Below are 23,642 nucleotides of genomic sequence, written 5' to 3'. Positions count from 1 at the left end.
ATGCCTCAGCCATAGGTTGTATAAAGTATGCCATGCTGTGTATCAGATCTATTGTATACCTTACACTAATTTTGGCAAGGGAGTACAATAGTGATCTAGGAGTAGACCACTGGACAGCGGTCAAAATTATCTTAGTGGAATAAGGATATGTTTCTCGATTATGAGGTGACAAAAGGTTCATCATAAAGGGTTACGTCGATGCAAGTTTTGACACTGATCCAGATGACTCTAAGTCTCAATCTGGATACGTATTGAAAGTGGGAGCAATTAGCTAGAGTAGCTCCGTGTAGAGCATTGTTGACATAGAAGTTTGAAAAATACATACGAATCTGAATATGGCAGACCCGTTGACTAAACTTTTCTCACAAGCAAATACATGATCACACCTTAGTACTCTTTGGGTGTTAATCACATGGCGATGTGAACTAAGATTACTGACTCTAGCAAACCCTTTGAGTGTTGGTCACATGGCAATGTGAACTATGGGTGTTAATCACATGGTGATGTGAACTATTGGTGTTAAATCACATGGCGATGTGAACAAGATTTTTGACTCTAGTGCAAGTGGGAGACTGAAGGAAATATGCCCTAGAGGCAATAATAAAGTTATTATTTATTTCCTTATATCATGATAAATGTTTATTACTCATTCTAGAATTGTATTAATAGGAAACTTAGTACATGTGTGAATACATAGACAAACAGAGTGTCACTAGTATGCCTCTACTTGACTACCTCGTTGAATCGAAGATGGTTAAGTTTCCTAGCCATGGACATGAGTTGTCATTTGATAAACGGGATCACATACCAAACATCACAACGTAACTGGGTGATTATAAAGGTGCTCTACAGGTGTCTTCGATGGTGCTTGTTGAGTTGGCATAGATCAAGATTAGGATTTGTCACTCCGATTGTCGGAGAGGTATCTCTGGGCCCTCTCGGTAATGCATATCACTATAACCCTTGCAAGCAATGTGACTAATGAGTTAGTTGCAGGATGATGCATTACGAAACGAGTAAAGAGACTTGCCGGTAACGAGATTGAACTAGCTATTGAGATAGCGACGATCGAGTTTCGGGCAAGTAACATACCGATGACAAAGGGAACAACGTATGTTGTTATGCGGTTTGACCGATAAAGATCTTCATAGAATATATGTGAGCCAATATGAGCATCTAGGTTCCGCTATTGGTTATTAGCCGGAGACGTGTCTCGGTCATGTCTACATAGTTCTCGAACCCGTAGGGTCGGTACGCTTAATGTTCTGTGATGATCGGTATTATGAGTTTATGTGTTTTGATGTACCGAAGGTCGTTCAGAGTCCCGGATGAGATCAGGGACATGAGGAGGAGTCTTGAAATGTTCGAGATGTCAAGATCGATATATTGGAAGGTTATATTCGGACATCGGAAAGGTTCTGAGTGGTTCGGGTATTTATCGAAGTACCGGAGAGTTACAGGAATTCACCGGGGAGTATATGGGCCTTATTGGGCTTTAAGGGAGAGAGAGAGGGGCTGCCTAGGAGGCGCCCCCCCAAGGCCTAGTATGAATTGTACTAGGGGGAGGGGCGGCGCCCCCTCCTTCCTTCTCTTCTATCTTCCCCTTCCTTCTCTCCTACTCCTACTACTTGGAAGGGGGGGGATCCTACTCCCGGTGGGAGTAGGACTCCCCAGGGCGCTACATAGTAGAGGGCCGGCCCTCCCCCTCCTCCACTCCTTTATATACGGGGGAGGGGGCACCCCATAGACACACAAGTTGATCATTGATCTCTTAGTCGTGTGCGTTGCCCCCCCTCCACCATAATCCACCTCGGTGATATCGTCGTAGTGCTTACGCAAAGACCTATGCCGGTAGCTTCATCACACCATTATGCTAACGAAACTCTCCCTCGACACTCTGCTAGATCGTGAGTTCGTGGGACGTCATCGAGCTGAACGTGTGCAGATCGTGGAGGTGTCGTACGTTCAATACTAGGATCGGTCGACCGTGAATACGTACGACTACATCAACCGCGTTGTCATAACGCTTCCGCTTACGGTCTACGAGGGTACGTGGACAACACTCTCCCCTATCGTTGCTATGCATCACCATGATCTTGCATGTGCGTAGGATTTTTTTTGAAATTACTATGTTCCCCAACACGGCACCCATGGATTCGATTATCCATGGAATGTGAAAGTATGGTGGAAAAAGGAATCATTATTTTTTCTGTTTGGGAACCGTCTATGATATATCTAGCATGGAAAGTATTGGGAAGTAGTCGATCATTTTCTTTGACAGGAAAGGCATGCCACCCAAAATGTTTTATCTCTATCCTTTTCGCTTTGAGCTCTAGCACCTCTACAAAACCCTACTTCTCTGCGAAGGGCCATTCTATTTACTTTATGCAATTTTATTTTTATTTGAGTCTCCATCTTCTCTTATAAAGCACCAACTAAGGTGCACTATGATCGTACTTGAGCATTGGGTGTGGCTAATATGCGAGTATGTTTCATGAATGGATCAATGATTGAGCATAATGGGCTAGGGATAACTTGCTTTAGCATTGATATTTTGAGAAGACATGGTTGCTTGTTGATATGCTTGAGTATTGAAATCTTCATGTCAAAACTAGACTATTGCTTTGAATCATATAAAAGTACAAATTTCCATGCGACAAAGAAAATAATATGTGATGAACATCTTAGGCAGCATTCCACAATAAATTTTTTGTTTTTATCATTTTCCTACATGAGGACGAGCAGGAATTAAGCTTGGGGATGCTAAAACATCTCCAATGTATCTATAATTTTTTATTGGTCCATGATGTTATATTATCATTCTTGGATGTTGTACAATCATTTTATAGCAACTTTATATCATTTTTTGGGACTACCTATTGACATAGTGCCTAGTGCCAGTTGCTATTTTTGCTTGTTTTTTACTTCACAGAAAATCAATACCAAACGCAGCGAAACTTTTTGGTGATTTATTCTGGACCAGAAGACACCTATTGGGCAAAATAAGTACCAGAGGGGGGCTCCGAGGGGAGCACAACCCATCTGGACGCGCCTGGGGACCTAGACGCCCTGGTGGGTTGTGCCCACCTCGACCGCCTCCCACACCGCCTCTTCGCTCTATAAATACCCCAATATTCTAGAAACCCTAGGGGAGTCGATGAAAAACAATTCTAGCTGCCGCAAGTTACACAAACTACAGATCCAATCTAGACACCATCACGGAGGGGTTCATCATCCTCATTGGTGCCTCTCCGATGATGCGTCAGTAGTTCATTGTAGACCTACAGGTCTGTAGTTAGTAGCTAGATGGCTTCCCTCCCCCCTCTCTCTCTTGATTCTCAATACAATGGTCTCTTGGAAATCTATTTGATGTAACTCCATTTGCGGTGTGTTTCTTGGGATTCTATGAACTTTGAGTTTATGATCAGATCTATGTTTTTTTCCATGAAGGTTATTTGAGTCTTTTGATCTCTTATATGCATGATTACTTATAGCCTCGTATTTCTTCTTCTCGTCTCTGGTTTAGTTAGGCCGACTAGATTGATTTTTCTTGCCATGGGAAGAGGTGCTTTGTGATGGGTTCGATCTTACGGTGCTCAATTCCAGTGACAGAAGGGGAAATGACACATATGTATTGTTGCTATTAAGGATAACAAGATGGGGGTCTATTCCTACATGAATAGATCTTATCTACATCATGTCATCTTTCTTATTGCATTACTCCTTTTTCCATGAACTTAATACACTAGACACATGTTTGATAGCGGTCGATGTGTGGAGTAATAGTAGTAGATGTAGGCAGGAGTCGGTCTACTGATCTTGGACGTGATGCCTATATAATGATCATTGCCTGGATATTGTCATAATTATGTGAAGTTCCATCAATTTCCCAATAGTAATTTGTTTACCCACCGTATGCTATTTTTCTTGAGAGAAGCCACTAGTGAAATCTACGGCCCCCGGGTATATTTTCTCATCATATATTTTTAGATCTATTTTGATATATGCCTTTTCGTTTATTTTCCACTTTTATTTTCAGATCTATATTATCAAAAACCCAAAAATACCTCGCTGGATTTTATTTGATTTTATTCGCATCTATCAATCTACTACGATTTTACCACATCCACTTGACAATTTCTGGCACCGCTACCCGAAAGGGATTGCCAACCCCTTTAACACGTCAGATTGCAAGTATTTGTTCTTTGTGTGCAGGTACCGTTTATGTAGTGTTCTGTGGTTATCCTACTAGTTCGATAACCTTGGTCTAATCACTGAGGGAAATACCCACCGTAGTTGTGCTGCATCATCCTTCCTCTTTGGGGAAATACCGACGTAGTTCAAGCCGCATCAGTCACCCTTTGCCCTTTTTGTGTCTCAATGCCAAAGGGGGAGAATTGTTAGGACCTGGGATTTGTTGTTGCTTTCTTAGGTGATTTGCTGAGTCACAAGCTTCCTTTATTTCTTAAGGTGTGTGAGATTATGCTTGTCAACTCTTTATCTTAGTTTGCTTTGGTTGTCGTGATACCTCGTCATATGGTGTAAGACATATGCTACCTATGCCATTTTATTTATATCTTAAGGTGTGTGAGATTACGCTTAATTGTGCCCTATATATTATTCTTACTCGCATGCTTGTGGCTTGCAACCGTGCTTTGATTTCATACTATGTTTGTTGCAAGTAGTGCCTTGTCTATAAAATATAGGGGGGTGTTGATCCTAGTGTATGCACCTTGCATTCCAAAAGCATACTCAAATAGTGCACCCATCTAGGGGGGGCGTCTATATTGTAGATTGTTGTTTTGCATATTATTTTCATTTATCCTTTGTGCAAATCCCGTGTTGTTATCAATCCACCAAAAAGGGTAGATTGTTAACTAGTTTTGGTGATTTATGACAATGTGTTTTGTGGACTAACCATGTGCATTGAGTATTTCAGATATTATGTGAGATGGCACAAGACAGTTTATTTCCCCTCGGTGTTTAAGAGCGAAGACAATCATATTTCGGCAGTTTCTTTCTGGTGGATTTGAGTCATAGGAAATCCGCGCTGTTAAGAGGGGGTCCGCATTTGGAAACGTTAGGTGGAAACATCACGTACACATTCACCATTGCACCCTCTTTCCTTCCCCACAACTTGGACCACCATCTGTATTCTGTTTGGGCTTTCTAGAAGCACCCAAGCGGTGGTACCGCTAGGGAGCAGTAGTCCAGTACTTTGGACACTTCTTCTTGTTTTAGCCATTTCATAAATCAATGGTAGTTGGGAGGTAGTTATGAGAGGTAGTATCGCTCTTGCGGTACTATGGCTCATACTAACACACTACCTTGGATTCACTGAAAACTAGAGGGGTAAGCAGTAATATCGCTCCTTCAGAGCGGTAGTACCGCTTGTAGGTACTACCGCATCTTCCTCCGCTCGTAGTACCGCTTAGCTTGAGGCTTTTGTAACCTCATTTTGCTCTAGCGGAACTAGAGCGGTAGTAGCCAACGATAGTACTACCCTGTGCGGTACTGCTGCACTACCTGCCTCTACTTCCACCTATGTGTATGATACGTCTCTAACGTATGTACTTTTCCTAACGCTTTTCCTCTTGCTTTGGACTCTAATTTGCATGATTTGAATGAAACTAACCCCGACTGAAGTTGTTTCCAGCAGAACTACCATGGTGTTGTTTTGTGCAGAAATAAAAGTTCTCGGAATGGAATGAAACTTTGCGAGGATTTTTTATATCAATAAAGAGAATTTCTGGAGCCAAGAGATACCCGAGGGGGCACCTGGGTGGGCACAACTCACCAGGGCATGCCTGCCCCCGTCCCCATGCGTGCCCAGGTGGGTGTTGCCCACCTGGTGGCCCCGCTGACCCTAAAACCGCCGCTATAAAATCACATTATTCCAAAAAAATCAAGGAGAAAGAATTATCGTGTTTCACAAGACGGAGCTGCCGCCGTCTCCTGTTCTACATTGGGAGGCTAGATCTGGAGTCCGTTTGGGGCTCCGGAGACGGGAATCTTCGTCTTTGTCATCACCAACACATATCCGTCACCAATTCCATGATGCTCCCGACCGGGAGTGAGTAATCCTTCGTACGCTTGCTGGTCGGTGAGGAGTTGGATGAGATTCATCATGTAACCGAGTTAGTTTTGTTAGGGCATGATCCCTAGTATCCACTATGTTCTGAGATTGATGTTGCTATGACTTTGCCATGCTTAGTGCTTGTAACTTTGGGCCCGGGTGCCATGATTTCAGATCTGAACCGCTTATGTTATCACCATTATATCCATGTTCTAGATCCGATCTTGCAAGTTATAGTAACCTACTACGTGTTATGATCCGGCAACCCCGGAGTGACAATAGTCGGGACCACTCCCAGTGACGACCGTACTTTGAGGAGTTCATGTATTCACCGTGTGCTAATGCTTTGTTCCAGTTCTCTATTAAAAGAAGGCCTTAATATCCCTTAGTTTCCAATAGGACCCCGCTGCCATGGGAGGGTAGGACAAAAGATGTCATGCAAGTTCTTTCCATAAGCTTGTATGACTATTTGCGGAATACATGCCTACATTATATTTTGAACTGGAGCTAGATCCGTATCGCCCTGGGTTATGACTGTCTCATGATGGATATCATCCAACGAGTCACCGATCCAAGCCTATGAACTTATCTTATATTGTTTCTGCTAAGTTACTACTGTTGCTACTGCTATCGTTACTGCTACAATATCACTGTTACCATTACTATTGCTGCTGCTACTATCATCAAAACTATCATATTACTATGCTACCAATCACTTTGTTGCAGATAATTAATCTCCAGGTGTGGTTGAATTGACAACTCATCTGCTAATAGCTTCAAATATTCTTTGGCTCCCCTTGTGTCAAATCTATAAATTTGGGATGAATACGCTACCCTCGAAAATTGTTGCGATCCCATATACTTGTGGCTTATCAGGACCTTTTTCTGGCGCCGTTGCCAGCGAGCATAGCTATATTTGTTGAGTCACTTGGAATTATTATCATATTATCACTATGAAGAATCTAAAGGATGCAAAGACTAAGATTTTTCCCTCAAAGACAAGGGAAGGTAAGGAACTGCCATCCAGCTCCTCTTTAGATTCACCTTCTATTATAAGTAAACTTGCAACAGCACCACATGCTATTAATTCTGATATGTCGCAAGTTGTTGATGATGCTACTTCTGCTATGAATGCTACTCATGATGATGCTAGTACCTTGCTTGATGATGATGTGCAACAAGGTGAATTTCTTGATGAACAAATTGCTAGAGTAAGACAACGTGATACTGTTGAATCTGATGATGAACATGAAACTGCAAATCTTGAAACACCTACAAGAACTAGTCCTCCTAGATATGAATTGCCAAAGGTACCGGAAGGTTATACTATGAGTGAGGAGGCAACTAGAGATATTCTTGCTTGTAAGGATAGAGATGATCTAGAGAAATTATTATGCAAGTATAAAGAAAGATCTCTGAATGCTAAAATGAAATGTGATCCTGAGTTTGGTACTTCACCTATTTTTATAGATGATAAGGATTATGAATCCTTTATCGACCTAGAGTTAATCACTTTGGTTGAATATGATCCTTTCCATGGTTATGAAACTAAAACTATTGTGGCACATCTTACTAAGTTGAAAGACATAGACACCCTTTTTTCTCGTGATGAGAAGATTCATTAATACTATATTCTCAAGTTATTTCCGTTCTCATTAAAGGGTGATGCTAAAGCTTGGTACAATAGTCTTGCTCCTAGTTGTGTGCGTAGTTCCCAGGATATGATTTATTACGTCTCTGAAAAATATTTTCCTGCTCATAAGAAACAAGTTGCCTTGCAGGAAATATTTAACTTTGTGCAAATTTAAGAAGAGAGTATCGCACAAGCTTGTGGGGGACTTCTCCAATTGTTTAATGCTTTGTCTGATCATCCTCTTAAGAAAAATGTAATGCTTGATATCTTCTATAATGGACTAACCAATGCTTCTAGGGATTTCCTAGATAGTTGTTCTAGTTGTGTTGTCATGGAACGAACTATTGGGCAAGCTGAAGAATTATTGAATACCATATTGAAAAATTATGATGATTTGACTCCTCCTGAAACACCTATTAAACCCACTCCGAAGAAGAGGGTATCTTATATCTCAGTTCTGAAGATATGCAAGAGGCAAAGAAATCTATGAAGGAAAAAGGTATTAAGGTCGAGGATGTTAAAAATTTACCACCTATTGAAGAAATACATGGGCTTGGAGCACCACCACCACCTAAGGTGGTAGAGGTAAAATCTTTAAAGAAATTCAGTGATAGTAATAATCCTCGTAACAAACATCCTAGTGAATGCCTTTATGAGTTTGATAATTACATTAGAAAGCAAGATCACTTCAATGCAAATGTTATGAAACAACTGAAATAATACTCTGATATCATTGCTCGCTTAAGTGACTTGTTATTTAGAATCTCAAATGATGTTAGAGGTGTAGGAAAGCATGTCTCTATGGTTCAAAATCAATTAGAACAAGGTGCTAAATCTCAAAGAGAGTTACTTGATGAAATGAACAATAATATAAGTGACTTGGCTGTTAGAGTAGCAACTAGAGGAGGACAAATGACTCAGGAACCAGTTTATCCTGAGGGACATCCAAAGAGAATTGAACAAGACTCTCAAAGAATTAACACTGATGCACCTAGTCCTTCTAAAAAGAAAAAGAAGAAGAAAAATAATAGGACTTTGCCTGCCTCTACTGAACCTGAAATAGAAAAACTTCCTGATAATGATAATGAAGTTCCTATCTCTGATGCTGAAACTCAATCTGGTAATGAACACTCACCTTTTGATAATGAAAAAGATAACAATGAGGTTCATGAAGACACTCAACCAAATGATAAAGAACCAGATAATGATGTTGAGATAGAACCAGCTGTTGATCTTGATAACCCACAACCTAAGAATAAAAGGTATGATAAAAGAGACTTTGTTGCTAGAGAACATGGAAAGGAAAGAGAACCATGGGTTAAAAAGCCTATGCCCTTTCCACCTAAGTCAACTAAAAAGAAATATGATGGAGAATTTGAATGCTTTGCTGAAATGTTGAGGCCAGTCTTTCGGCGAACTCGCTTAACTGATATCTTAGAAATGCCTCCTTATGCAAAGTATATGAAAGACATCATCACTTTTAAATATGGAGTACCTAAAAAACTTGGAGATCCAGGAATACCAACTATACCTCGCTCCATTAAAAGAAACTATGTGAAAAATGCTTTATGTGATTTGGGAACTGGTGTTAGTGTTATGACTTTGTCTTTATATGGAAGACTTGATTTGACTAAACTCACACCTACTGAAATAATCAACTGCCACCTATCGGTATTAGTGAGGATGTGCCCATTGCTGTTGCTAATGTTACTGTTTTGACTGACTTTGTTATACTTGAGATGCCCGAGGATGACAACATATTAATTATCGTTGGTAGACCCTTCTTGAATACTGCAGGGGCTGTTGTTTATTGCAATAAAAGCAAGGTCACTTTTATTATCAATGGTAATGAGCATACGGTGCACTTTCCGAAGAAACAATTCCAAGTGAATGGTATTAACGTTATTGAAAAATCTCCGACAATCACTATTGGAAGTTCTAAACTACCTACACCTACTGTTAAAAATAAATATGAAATGCTTATTGTGGGGGACATTCATATCCCCATTGAGGTAATTTAGTGATTCATGAAAGTTCTTCGATTTCATGCTAATCGAAAGTGGTTGTTAATAAGACTTGATCAACCTTATTAATGGATCATTTTTGAGAGGTATGAAGTTGATGCATTTAGTAAGAACTCCCTACCTTTTGTTTTCTGTTTTTCTTAGTTAAATAAAATAAAATGCCATGCTTTGTTTGTTTTTTGAGTTTTTCATGCAATAAAAAATGACCCAAAAATAAAAGTTCTCAGAATACTCTGAAAACCTAATACAATTTTTTCCTGAATATTTTTGAATTTCTAGTGCAAATAATGTCAGAGGGAGGTGCACGAGGTGGGCACAACCCACCTGGGTGTGCTAGGACCCCCAGGCATGCCCTGGTGGGTTGTGGTCCCCACGTGGGCCCCCCCACTTACTTCTTCTTCCCACATCACTCACTTCACCCAGAAAAAATCACTACCACACTCTCTCTCGTGTTCTTGCTCCCGAAACCGTGGATTTCGATCTCTTTTCTCGAAGCTCCATTTCCGAAACTATTTGGGGGATTTGTTGCTTGGTATGTGACTCCTCCATGTGTCCAATTACTTTTTGTTTTAGTGGTTTATATTTAGAATAATTATCTACTCTTGGTGTTACTGTAGATGAGCTTGCGTGTTGAATTCTTAGAGTTCTAAGTAGTTTGAATGCTTGCTATGTCCTCTATACATCCCTATGAGTAGTTGCTATCATTTTTGTGAAGTTTTGTTAATAAATTTTTGTGACCAAAAATTTTCAGAAAATTTTACACAAACATTATGAACTTCTTCGGAAGGAGCTCTTTGAGGAGGAGGTCCTCGGGGGCATCTTCTAGCAGCATCTCCGTTCATCGGTCCTATGCTGAACCAAGTGAAAGTTCCATTCGAAGTGCCAGCACCAAAACATGCTTATGACCGTGCAATAATTATATGGTGAGTGTGGGTATTAAGGAGGAATTTGAGCAATATGTTCACAATGCTGACCTCGGTCCCTACATCTCAGATAAGTGTAACCAACACCTCATCCTCACTGAATCATTTGTCAAGGAATTTAAATTCTTTCTCCGAGAGTCTAGGGTGTCTTTTAAACTGTATGAAAATCCATTTACCATCTCTCCAGAGAGGTTTGCTCACTTCTGCAAAATCCCATTATGGGGTTTGCTCGATGAGCCACCTAGGCCTGAGTTTGAAATATTCTTGACTATTCTTTGCTTTGGTGAAACTAGGGGATTGACGCAAGGTAGAATAAAGAACATACATTTTCCTGCAATTCAGTACTTCGCATTATTTAATGGAAAATGCATTGTAGGCAAACAAGATTGTAGTACACTTTGTGCTCCCGATCTGAGCCTCATTCACACCGACCTCTACGGTGATAAAAGCTATAATCTTGGAGCGATTGTTGCACGTAGTTTACAACACAATGCTAGTAGTGGATATTTTTATGGTGGGATTTATGCCACATGCTTAGCTGGAGGGCTAGGTGTTTCACCTTTGCCCTATGATCCTATCTTACCGAAAAAGTACTTAGACTTTGATGCGATGAAACGTCACAAGATTCTGACGGTAGAGCCCCATAATTTCACTTATAATTTGATGTTTAACAAGAACTCCATGGTAGACACATATTTTTCTGCTCCTGCTCTCTTTGATTTTCATAACAAGGGAAGATATTATGTTCTTGAGAGCGAGGCCCGAGCTCATAATGCAGCAATTGTGGCTGCACGGCAGGCTGAGGCATCTGCAGCGAGAGCCTCCGTGAGCTAGCACTCCGACCATTACACAAGCTACTGACCGATTACCAAGTTATGCCAAAAGCATAAGCTTGGGGGAGTACGCATTTCCACCGACATTACATTCATGTTCACACATTTCATTCTAGTTATCGGTGGCCACACTTTTTCATTGTATTATCCATGTTCAATTATTTTTCTTGCTTTCTTATTGTGTGTTTGAAAAACTTTGAGAAAATCCAAAAAATATATTTCTTGCTTCTTTTTTATTCTTATTCCTAGTTTAAATTGTTTTAGTACTAAAAAGAAAACCCAAAAAGATTTTCTTGTTCTTCTTTTACTTGTTGGGAGCTTTCCCGTGTAAATAGTTTTTCTCTTTTTTGCTTTTTGCTTTTCATTTGCTTGTTTATGAAAAAACCAAAAACTCCAAAAATATTTCAGTGTGTTTCTTTGAATTTCTCTTCATTTTTATTGAGTCATACCGAGGAGAAGACCATGATGAAAATATTGGGTGGCTCTCATTTGCATTCTTGATCTAACAAAGAGCCCATATTACCTTGTCTTCTCCTATTTAATAAAATGTTTGCAGATTCCATCTTAGTGCACGACACTCTTGCACTATTATTATTTCAAATCATTTGGTCGTGCAAGTGAAAGGCAATAATGAATATATTAGATGAGCTGGCCATGGCAGAGAGAAATGGGTATGAACTCGACTTGTTCTGTTTTTGTAAATGTGTCTAACCTAGTATCCATGATTCATCCTATTATGATCAAACATGTTTGCAATGACAATTAGAGATTATAGTTTCTCATGCCATGTATTAGTAAATAGGAGTGGATAATGATTTACCTTGGATATCAACATTATGTTAAAATGATTGTGATGTAGTATGATGATATGGTATCCTCCTATGAATGTCCAAGTGGCTTGACTTAGAACATGTTCATGCATGTATCAAAACCAACATAACCTCTATGATATTTATGGTCATGGTGTTCATATACTACTCATGCTAGTATCCAATGTTACTTATGCATAATGCATGTTCATGACCGTTGTTGCTGGCCGCTTCTCAACCTATTTGCTAGCCTTCGCCTGTACTAAGTGGGAACTCTGCTTGTACATCAAAAACCTGAAACCCAAGTTATTCCAGATGAGTCCACCATACCTACCTATAAGCAGTATTACCCTGCCATCCCAAGTAAATTTGCATGTGCCATCTCAAAAAACTTCAAATAAATATCCTTTTTGTGTGCCTGGATCGTTCATGGAATGACAAGAGGTGGTCGGTATCTTCCATGCTAAGCGGGTTATTCTCAGGTCGAGTGTTTATTCATTTGCCATCGCACGAGAAAAAGGCGGTAATAGGGATTCCCAGTCCCAAACTGCAAAAATAAAAGAGCTTACAAATAATCAAACAAAAACTCCCAATGGAGTCATAACCTTTACATTTTTGCTTGGGAACCGCCACTAGCGTGTTTAGCATGAAAGATATTGACAACTGATAGTCGTGAAGTAAATGAGAAGGGTGCATGTCTCAAAATATCATTATCTCTCTTTCAAAAACTTGAGCTCTGGCACCTCTGCAAATCACTGCTACCCTCTGCGAAGGGACCCTCTATTTACTTTTATGTTGTGTCATCGCCTTCTCAAATAAGTGGCAGAACCTAAGAGCATTGCTGTCATGCTGATGCATTGTGTGTAGCTAATGTTGGGTGCATCGTGACTAGATCTTTTCTACCATGAATTACAATGTTTAGTCGTTGCTTGAACTTTAGGGGTGCTATGCATTTATGTTTTGCGGTCTCAGAAAGGGCTAGCGAGATACCACTATTTTCATGTTGTATCATGGTTGTTTTGACAACGTGTTGCTATTTGAGATATCTTATTATTGCTCTCTAGTTGATTATGTCATTGATATGAGTTAATATAATTGCTAAGATATATTGTCAAAATGGTTAGTTATAATCTTTGCCGAAAACCTGGGTGCTGTTTAAGCTTATTTATGAAACAAGAGCAAAAGAGTTCGTAAATTTTTTTCTTTTTCACTTTCAATTTATCAACTGAATTGCTTGAGGACAAGCAAAGGTTTAAGCTTGGGGGAGTTGATACATCTCCAACGTATCTACTTTTCCTAATGCTTTTCCTCTTGCTTTGGACTCTAATTTGCATGATTTGGATGAAACTAACCCCAGACTGACACTGTTTTTAGCAGAACTACCATGGTGTTGTTTTTGTGCAAAAATAAAAGTTCTCGGAATGGAATGAAACTTTGCAAGGATTTTTTATATCAATAAAGAGAATTTCTGGAGCCAAGAGATACCTGAGGGGGGCACCTGGGTGGGCACAACCCACTAGGGCCTGCCTGGCCCCCTAGGCGCGCCCAGGTGGGTCATGCCCACCTGGTGGCCCCGCTGACCCTGAAACCGACGCTATAAAGTCACATTATTCCAGAAAAAATCAGGGAGAAAGAATTATCATGTTTCACAAGATGGAGCCGTTGCCATCTCCTGTTCTTCATCGGGAGGCCAGATCTGGAGTCCGTTTGGGGCTTTGGAAAATGGTCTCTTCAATCTTCATCATCACCAACACATCTCCATCGCCAATTCCATGATGCTCCCCACCGGGAGTGAGTAATTCCTTCGTAGGCTCGCTAGTCGCTGAGGAGTTGGATGAGATTCATCATGTAATCGAGTTAGTTTTGTTAGGGCATGATCCCTAGTATCCACTATGTTCTGAGATTGATGTTAGTATGACTTTGCCATGATTAATGCTTGTCACTTTGGGCTCGGGTGCCATGATTTCAGATCTGAACTGTTTATGCTATCACCATTATATCCATGTTCTAGATCCGATCTTGCAAGTTATAGTCGCCTACTATGTGTTATGATCCGGCAACCCCGGAGTGACAATAGTCGGGACCACTCCCGGTGACGACCGTACTTTGAGGAGTTCATGTATTCACCATGTGCTAATGTTGTGTTCCGGTTCTCTATTAAAAGGAGGCCTTAATATCCCTTAGTTTCCAATAGGACCCCACTGCCACGAGATGGTAGGACAAAAGATGTCATGCAAGTTCTTTCCATAAGCACGTATCACTATTTACGTAATACATGCCTACATTATATTTATTAACTGGAGCTAGTGCCGTATCGCCCTAGTTTATGACTGTCTCATGATGAATATCATCCAACGAGTCACCGATCCAATGCCTACGAAATTATCTTATATTGTTTCTACTAAGTTACTACTATTGCCACTGCTACAATATCACTGCTATCACTGTTACCATTACTGTTGCTGCTGCTACTATCATCAAAACTATCATATTACTATGCTACTAATCACTTTGCTATAGATAATTAATCTCCAGGTGTGGTTGAATTGACAACTCAACTAATAATACCTTCAAATATACTTTGGCTCCCCTTGTGTCGAATCTATAAATTTGGGTTGAATACGCTACCCTCGAAAACTATTGTGATCCCATATACTTGTGGGTTATCAGTGTACAACACTAACTAGAAGTACCGCTTGTGGGAAAGGTAGAACCGCTCCTGCGGCACTACCGCGTCTGTGACTGTGTCAGTTGTATGCTTTGGCCAAAACTGTCATGCGCTTGTGCATGACTTGTAGGCAGAAAACAGTTTGATTTTCCCCCTCACTATATAAGGAGGTCTTCTTCTCGAAGAAGATCAACTTCTGTGGTTTTGTCACGGCAGATGTCCTTAAAAAAGGACTTAGTTGTGAGGCCATCGCTACTAGGTGATAGCTTGAACGGGGTTGGCCGGAATTGAGAGACGCGAGTTTTACCCAGGTTCGGCCCCTCGTGGTGGAGGTAAAAGCCTACATCCTGCTTGATTATATTGATGATGATGATGGTCTCGATTACAAGGGTGCTATTTTGCTACCTCTTATCTTGAGAGCATCTACTTTGATCTTATCTAAAACTTGTCACGGACGACTTATTTCTTGCTACTTAGTTTTTCCTTCCTCTTCCTGACGACCCATGGACTCGCTTTATATAACAGTGAATCCATGGGGTTATAGGAGACTCAGGGTTATACCCACAGTCGAAGTCCTACCCTAAGTACTTAAAGTCCTCTGTGTCTTCCAAATTGAAAGTATCCATCTTCTATCTGCACTCCAGGTCCTGTAGCAGGCTAGGTCTCGTTGCAGACCGGGTCAAGGTTGTAGCTTGCTCATTTGTCCTGCCCATTACGTCTTGCTCATTATGTCTCGCTCATTATGTCCTGCTCATTATCTCCCGCTCATTATGTCCCACTTATCTGTCAGAGCAAACTTAACTCCAGAGATGACTTATCTTTCGGGTGACTTAAGTCCAAAGATGACATATCCTCAGGGCGACTTAAGTCCAGAGATGACTTATCCTCAGGGCGACTTAAGTCCAAAGATGACTTATCCTCAGGGCGACTTAAGTCCAGAGATGACTTATCCTCAGGAGAGTACTTAACTCCAGAAATAACCTATCCTTGAGAGAGTACTTAAGTCCAGAGATGCCTTGAGTCCGCTGCTACTTCTTGAGCTTGCATTGGTTTTTCCCTTGAAGAGGAAAGAGTCATGCAGCAAAGTAGCGATAAGTATTTCCCTCAGTTAGAGAACCAAGGTATCGATCCAGTAGGAGGTACAAGCAAGTCCCCAATCGATGCATCTGCACAAACAATCAAACACTTGTACCCTACGCGATAAAGGGGTTGTCAATCCCTTCACAATCATTTACAAAGGTGAGATCTGATATAGATAGAAAGAACAAAAAGGAAACTAAATATTTTTGGGGTTTTTTGGTTTATAGATCTGAAAATAAAAGATTGCAAAATAGTATATCGGAAAGAAGTATGATGGAAAATAGACCCAGGGCGATAGGTTTCACTAGAGGCTTATCTCATGAAGGAAAATAATACGGTGGGTGAACAAATTACTGTCGGGCAATTGATAGAAAACGCAAAGTTATGACGATATCCACGACAATGATTATGAAATTGTGGGCATCGGAATCACACACGCGCACTTTGTATATTTCTATCCCTCCGTCAAGGTTAGAATTCGTCTTTCTACCCTGTCCTACAAGTCTCTCACACAGAAACACGCACACTCTCTCTGTCTAACACGCCCACCCCTTTAAATCCGCCCACCCAGAGCCACTAATGTCTCAAAGTATAATAATGTCTCTCACACATATGCCTAAGGTTAACTCGAGTTCCGGAACCATATGAATACATACAATGGGATTCCCGCAAATCACCTTTTGTTTTGAGATCTCTCTCTCTCTCTCTCTCTCTCTCTCTCTCTCTCTCTCACACACACACACACACACACACAACCGCGCGCGCACGCGCGCGCACACACATTGTTTCTTGCTTCATTTTTTCTGACACTTGCATGCACACTGTTTGTTTATCTTCGTGATGCCTTAAGTATGCCTCGTGCAATTGCTATCTACCCATCCCTTAATATAGCTAGATATGTGTCACACAAACTCCTCCCTACTAGCAAGATGCCCATGCGTTGCATGGAACATCAAGATACATTTGTATGAGTAGTTTATCTCGTGCGAGAAAAGGATGAATGAGGGAATGCCTTATTTGCAAATGCGGAGAGTGGTGTGGGTATATTTTTGCAAAATTGCCATAGTTTGCTTCCTATCCGTCGGATATAAATCGGATGGCCTATATTGCAGGACGGTAGGAACACCATCATCACCAACTATGTTTTTTATAAGAGTAGAGATATGTAAGTGTCACTGCCCCCCCCCCACACACCCACGCACCCACACACACACACACACACCCCAACACCAAAGGAGTAGGGTGACACCTCGATATTGATACTAATCTATCGACTGGCTTCTCTCTCAAACACACACACACACACACACACACACACTACCCGACACCGAAGGAGTAGGGTGACACCTCGATCTTGATAGTAGTCTATCTACTCCTCTTTCAAAGACACACACATACACACACACTCACTAGTTGTGCCTCTGTGCCTACCGCGCACACTCTCGATACATCTTTCTCTCCCTCCCCCTCCCCCCCCCCACCCCAACAATGACAACAAAAGGGTGACAACTCGATCTGATCGTAATCTGTCAATTGGTTTCTCTCTCAAACATTGTGTCTCTGTGCCTTGCTCAGTAGCCCCCTCGATATGTAGACTTCTCGCGCGCGCACAGCTGTAGTGACGATGACGCTGAACCCAGTGTGCCTCGTTTTTACCGGCCTCATGTGATAGTTTTCACCCTATTTTCTGTTAATTAACAAGGCAACCGTTTCTTTGTTACTACTAGTGAATCTGAAATCATTTGGGGCACACATAAAATATATCACTTCAACCCAATTATCGCAGTAACTATTTTAAAAGAAACTAGCTAGATGCCCGTGCGTTGCACGGTACATCAAGATGCATTTATATGAGTAGTTTATCTTGTGAGAGAAAAGGATGAACGAGGGAAGGCCTTATTTGCAAACGTGGAGAGGGGTGTGGGTATATTTTTGCAAAATTGCCATAGTTTCCTTCCTATCTGTTAGATATAAATCTGAAAGCCTATATTACATGATGGCATGCACACCATCATCACCAACTCTGTTTTCTACTCCCTCCGTTCCTAAATATTTGTCTTTTTAGAGATTTCAACAAGTGACTACATACGGAGCAAAATGAGTGAATCTACACTCTAAAATATGTCTACATACACATCCATATGTGGTAGTTCATTTGAAATCTAAAAAAGATAAATATTTAGGAACGAATGGAGTATAAGATTAGACATGGAAATATATCTCCAGCATGGTCTACAACAAAAATGTGCTGGATTGGTTAGCACTGGATGCTCGCAACGCGATGACATGAGTTCGAATCGGTCTTTAACTTTAGATTTTTATATTATATATTACTTATTTAATATATACTTCTTTCGCTACTGTACTGACGTGGAACCCACAGATTACTTAGAATACAAGATTAAGGGTGGACTTGTTTCTTTTTAACTTTCCGTATGAAGCTGTAGCCACCCTGCAAGTCACGTGTCCACTGTACATGCAATTAACTTTTTATGGAGGGACAATCATACACGCAATTAACTCAAATGGATTGGATGTCACTCTATTATTTCCAGCATAAGAGCATCTCCAACGGCAGCCAGAAAATTTCCTCCCACTTCCTTCCGCGGAGGACAACATCAAACGCCAGCGGCATACAATTTCACAACTCTAACCAACCAGATGAAATTCGTGCAAACACAGACTGATTTCATATAAGCATGAAGGATTTCGTATAAAAAAAGCCGGATTTTCATATAAACATGATGGATTTCATTACATTTACATGAACTAAGCGGTGCCAATCCGGCTCTCTTGGTATAATTAATAGTCCCTCCGTCTGGAAATACTTATCCATTCTTAGAACAAATATTTCCCGCCAGCTGGAGAGGGAGTACATAATCTAAATGGCCGCCCGCGGATGCCTTTGTCTTCCTCATGTCCGTCAGACACTTCTGGGGTCGACGAAGGTCCTCTGAAGAGACGAAGCAGCAAAGAAACCACCTGAATGCACAGTCGTCGCCTCAGCGGTGGACTTCATGGGACCCAAGTGGCGGCGGCCTCCCGTGTTCTACTTCTCCTTGATGATGGCGGCGGACACGGAGAAGCTGGCCACTGACTCCTCGCTCTCCACGCACCCGACTTCTGTCATTGGCTGCATGACACTGCCGCAGGCACGGGAGACGCGGCCGCAGGCACGGGAGGCGCGGCCACCGCAGACACTGGTGGCGCAGTACGACGCGCGTGCGATGACACCCATACCGGCATGCTCGCCATTGTGCTGGCGCGGAGCAGCTCGTGACTCCTCATCGAGCAGAACTAGAGCGGCAAGTTGCTGAACCACGCGCCTGCTTGGGGTGGCAACTGGCTGCGTCGGGCCAAGCGAGATTGGTGAAGCACCGAGCTTCCTAGCCCATATCCGGACGGCTCGGTGAGCCACCTAGCCTGGTAATATGCCGGAGAACGGCTCCTCGGAAGCCATCGGAAGACTGGAGAAAATGGTGAAGGAGGAGATGGGGGAGCGGTGGAGGGGTGCGATTCTTGCCCGTCGTCCGCCTGGCCTCATGTAAATAGAGGGCAGACGGTAGGAGCTTGGCCGGCGTCTTGCCTCGTTTAAACTGAGGGCAGATGGGAGGAGCTCGGCCGGTGTTGCATTTAATTCCGGCCCGCTCATGAACGGACATGTGGCCGGAGTAGGTTTCTCGGTTTGCATGCGGGTTTAATGGAGGGGTATGATGGAGGTGGCGAGGCGTGTTCAGCCGGGCGTGCAGCGGGCAGTGCAGTACTATTCGATTTGATAGCGAGCGGCGCAGTTCCCGATACGGCTTTAATGCAGACGAGGGAGGGAGTAGCGGTTCTCAAAATGTTGAACGGCCAATGCATCCTCCTTCAATTAATGCATGAGGGAAGTAATGGGAGGAGGACCAGGAAAAGAGGCTGCATGATGTGAATGCGATGTAGTTTGCCCTCATATGAAGGCGCCCTCCATTCCAATGCATCTACCACATCGTACTGAAAGGATCGAGAAAAGGTGTCTAGAGGGGGTGAATAGAATCTAAGTAAGAAAAGTTGCAGCTTTTAATCTCTTTAAGTTGAAGTGGAGTTTTGGCACAAGTTTTAACATTCAGAATACATATCAAGCAAGGATGACAAGAGTATGTGAGCAGCGGAAAGTAAAGCATGCAAATTGCAAGAATGTAAAGGGATGGGATTGGAGTGTGCAAACACAATTTGGAGACATGGAGATATTTTATCCGTGGTTCTGATAGGTGGTGCTATCATACATCCACGTTGATGGAGACATCAACCCACGAAGGGTAACGTTTGCGCGAGTCCATGGAGGGCTCCACCCATGAAGGGTCCACGAATAAGCAACCTTGTCTATCCCACCATGGCCGTCGCCCACTAAGGACTTGCCTCACTCGGGTAGATCTTCACGAAGTAGGCGATCTCCTTGCCCTTACAAACTCCATGGTTCAACTCCACAATCTTGACAGAGGCTCCCAAGTGACACCTAACCAATCTAGGAGACACCACTCTCCAAAAGGTAATAGATGGTGTGTTGATGATGAACTCCCTGCTCTTGTGCTTCAAATGATAGTCTTCCCAACACTCCACTCTCTCTCACAGGATTTGGATTTGGTGGAAAGAAGGTTTGAGTGGAAAGCAACTTGGGGAAGGCTAGAGATCAAGATTTATGTGGTAGGAATGGAATATCTTGACCTCAAAACAAGTGTAGGTGGTTCTCTCTCAGAAAATGTATGTTGGAAGTGTAGGCATGTTCGGATGGCTCTCTCCACGAATGAAGAGTGGGTGGAGGGGTATATATAGCCTCCACACAAAATCTAACCGTTACACACAATTTACCAAACTCGGTGGGACTGAATCGTGAAACTCGGTCAGACCGATTTAGTTCATAATGTGACCGTTAGGTATTTTGGTGTAACCAATATGATCAACTCGGTAGGACCGATGTGCTAGGGTTAGGGTAAAGCCTCAACTCGGTTTGACCGATTACACAAACTCGGTGGGACCGATTTGGGTAATAAGAAAACAGAGAGTTGGCCAGGAAAACCTGGTGGGACCGATTGCATACGTTGGTGGGACCGAAATTATTGCAATAGGCAACAAAGATTTTGCAAGCTCGTCTTGATGAGACCGAGATCCCATCGGTGAGACCGACTTGATTAGGGTTTCTGGCAGTGGCTATGTCAAGAGAACTCGGTGGCGCCGGATAGAAAGATTCGGTAGGGCCGAGTTTGACTTTTCGTTTGGGACATATGTGGATGTGATAAAGTGGTTGAGGGCTTTGGAGAATATCACTAAGCACTTTGAGCAAGCAAGTCATTAAGCAACACCTCATCCCCACTTAATAGTATTGGCTTTCCTATGGACTCAATGTGATCTTGGATCACTAAAAGTAAAATGTAGAGTCTTGTGCTTTGAGCTTGATCCAATCCTTTGTCCTTAGCATCTTGAAGGAGTTCCACATCCTCTAGTCCATGCCACTCCATTGTTGAACTTATCTGAAACATACTAGGTAAGAGTATTAGTCCAACAATAGATATGTTGACATTAATTACCAAAATCACCCAGGGAGCACTTGTGCTTTCAATCTCCCCCTTTTTGGTAATTGATGACAACATACATCAAAGCTTTAGATAAAGATATAGAGAATAACAAGTAAAGCTTTGGAAAGACATGTAACATGCATAGGCTCCCCCTACATGTATGCAATCATGTAAATATGGAATATAGGAGCATGTGAATGCATAAGCATGAAAGAGTAAGCAGTGTGTTACATGTATCTTGGCTATATGCATCAGAGCAAATGATGTGAATATAGGAAATGTACCTTCATGCTCATGAGTCCTTCTTGCAAACAGTATGTACATCAGCAAGAGATCCTCATACACATGACTGTGATGCATATACTTACCTTGCGGTCTTGAGTTAGCTTAGGAGGGAATGAACCTGTGTAAACAAGGTTAGATAACACATATACACCTACTAGCCAGAGCAAATAAAAGAAACCACAAGAGTACCAAGACTTGGATGACATGTAGAGAGTGAGTACTGAGTACCCCATTGGATATAGACATGTCCCCAAAGGTAAAGATGTGCAATGAATTCAAGGATTTCCTTCCCTTAGATGTCTTGCTCCCCCTGAATCTAGCATGTGATACTGGGAGAAGATAGGGAAGAGAAAATCAGAGCAAAGAGAAGAAACATAGCTAATGCAAACAATCAAATATGAACATGTCTTTCCCCTCTTAAAGACATGTGACTTCTCTCCTCTTGAACACCAAGCATCTGGGGTCTTTTGAAGTGATACTTTTGTCTCCTTATAGAAGAACTCTCTCCCCCTGAGTATTTTCTCCCCCTATAGAAATGATTAAGCTTTGATGTGATCTCTCTCTCTCCCCTTTGACATCAATTTCCAAGAAGGGTTCTTCTAGATTTTAGTTACAAATGGGTTTGGTCCTTGAGTCACAGAACAAAGCAGCAAGTCGAAAGTGATGCTGGTAGTGGACAAGAATCATTGAGTGGAGCTAGATAAAAAAGAATGCAGGAATAAGTGGCAAGCTGTCTTTCCTGGAGTGAAATCGGTGGCACCGAGTTGTGTGCTTCGGTTGCACCGAAAGAATTCGGTTGGACCGAAAACAACAAACCGGTGTGACCGAGTTCATCACAGAGATAACACTGGTCACCTCAGCTCTCTAGTCAAGTAAGATATCACAAGGATTTACAAGGAATTAACTGAAAGATTTGCAAAGAATTGGATGCAGGGAATGCAGAACAAAAAATAATCCAAAAAGAAATCCAGATAAAGTTTTTTTTGAAAGGGGAAAGAAATATGCATGAGACAAATGCAAGAGCGCAGAAAAGAACACAAGAGAACTTCATCTAGAATTGGTCGGTGACAAAGTCACCTATGTTAGAGTATATTGACTTAGGAGTCAAGTGAGATCACTTGATCTTAGGTCATACTCATCGTTTAAGCTCAAAATGGGGTTACCATTTTTAGTTTAAGCATTTTGATGTATTCTCATCTTGTTGAGTTGCTTTGACTCATGACTTGGAGTAAAGCTTCTCTAAGATGGAATAACATACATTGGGTGGTGGTGTTGATCGTGATCATGTAGTTGAACTTGTGTGGGTTGCTCAAGGTTGATGTAGCCCATCAAGAGTTGGGAGCTCCACTTGGAATTTGAGTTCGTCTACCTACATGGCTTAGTCTTGCAAGGAAGAGCACTTGTGTATCCAAAATGACAATCATAAGACTCAATATAGAATTTGTCAAAGGATATGTTTGAATGGTTTCGTGCTTGCTTGTCTTCAACCACCATTGTGTAGAGACTTGGTGATGTAGAAATTTGCTAAAGATGTGAGTGGGTTGCAATCGCATAGATTTAGATTCATCCCAAGTACCTACAAGGGTTAGATGACATGCAAGGGTGCAAATATATCCAAGACATATAAATAGCAACATGAAAGAAATATCAAGAATCAGTCAATGGCTCATGCCTTGCATGTATCCAATTAGAGTTCCTACTCCAACTTTGAAGCATGAATGATGTTCAATTCACCTCTCAAATGGCAAAAGACTTTCTCATC

This window comes from Triticum aestivum, chromosome 3B, assembly GCF_018294505.1.
Source record: "Triticum aestivum cultivar Chinese Spring chromosome 3B, IWGSC CS RefSeq v2.1, whole genome shotgun sequence".
In the NCBI taxonomy this organism is placed as follows: Eukaryota; Viridiplantae; Streptophyta; class Magnoliopsida; order Poales; family Poaceae; genus Triticum; species Triticum aestivum.
This window is presented reverse-complemented; position numbering follows the sequence as displayed.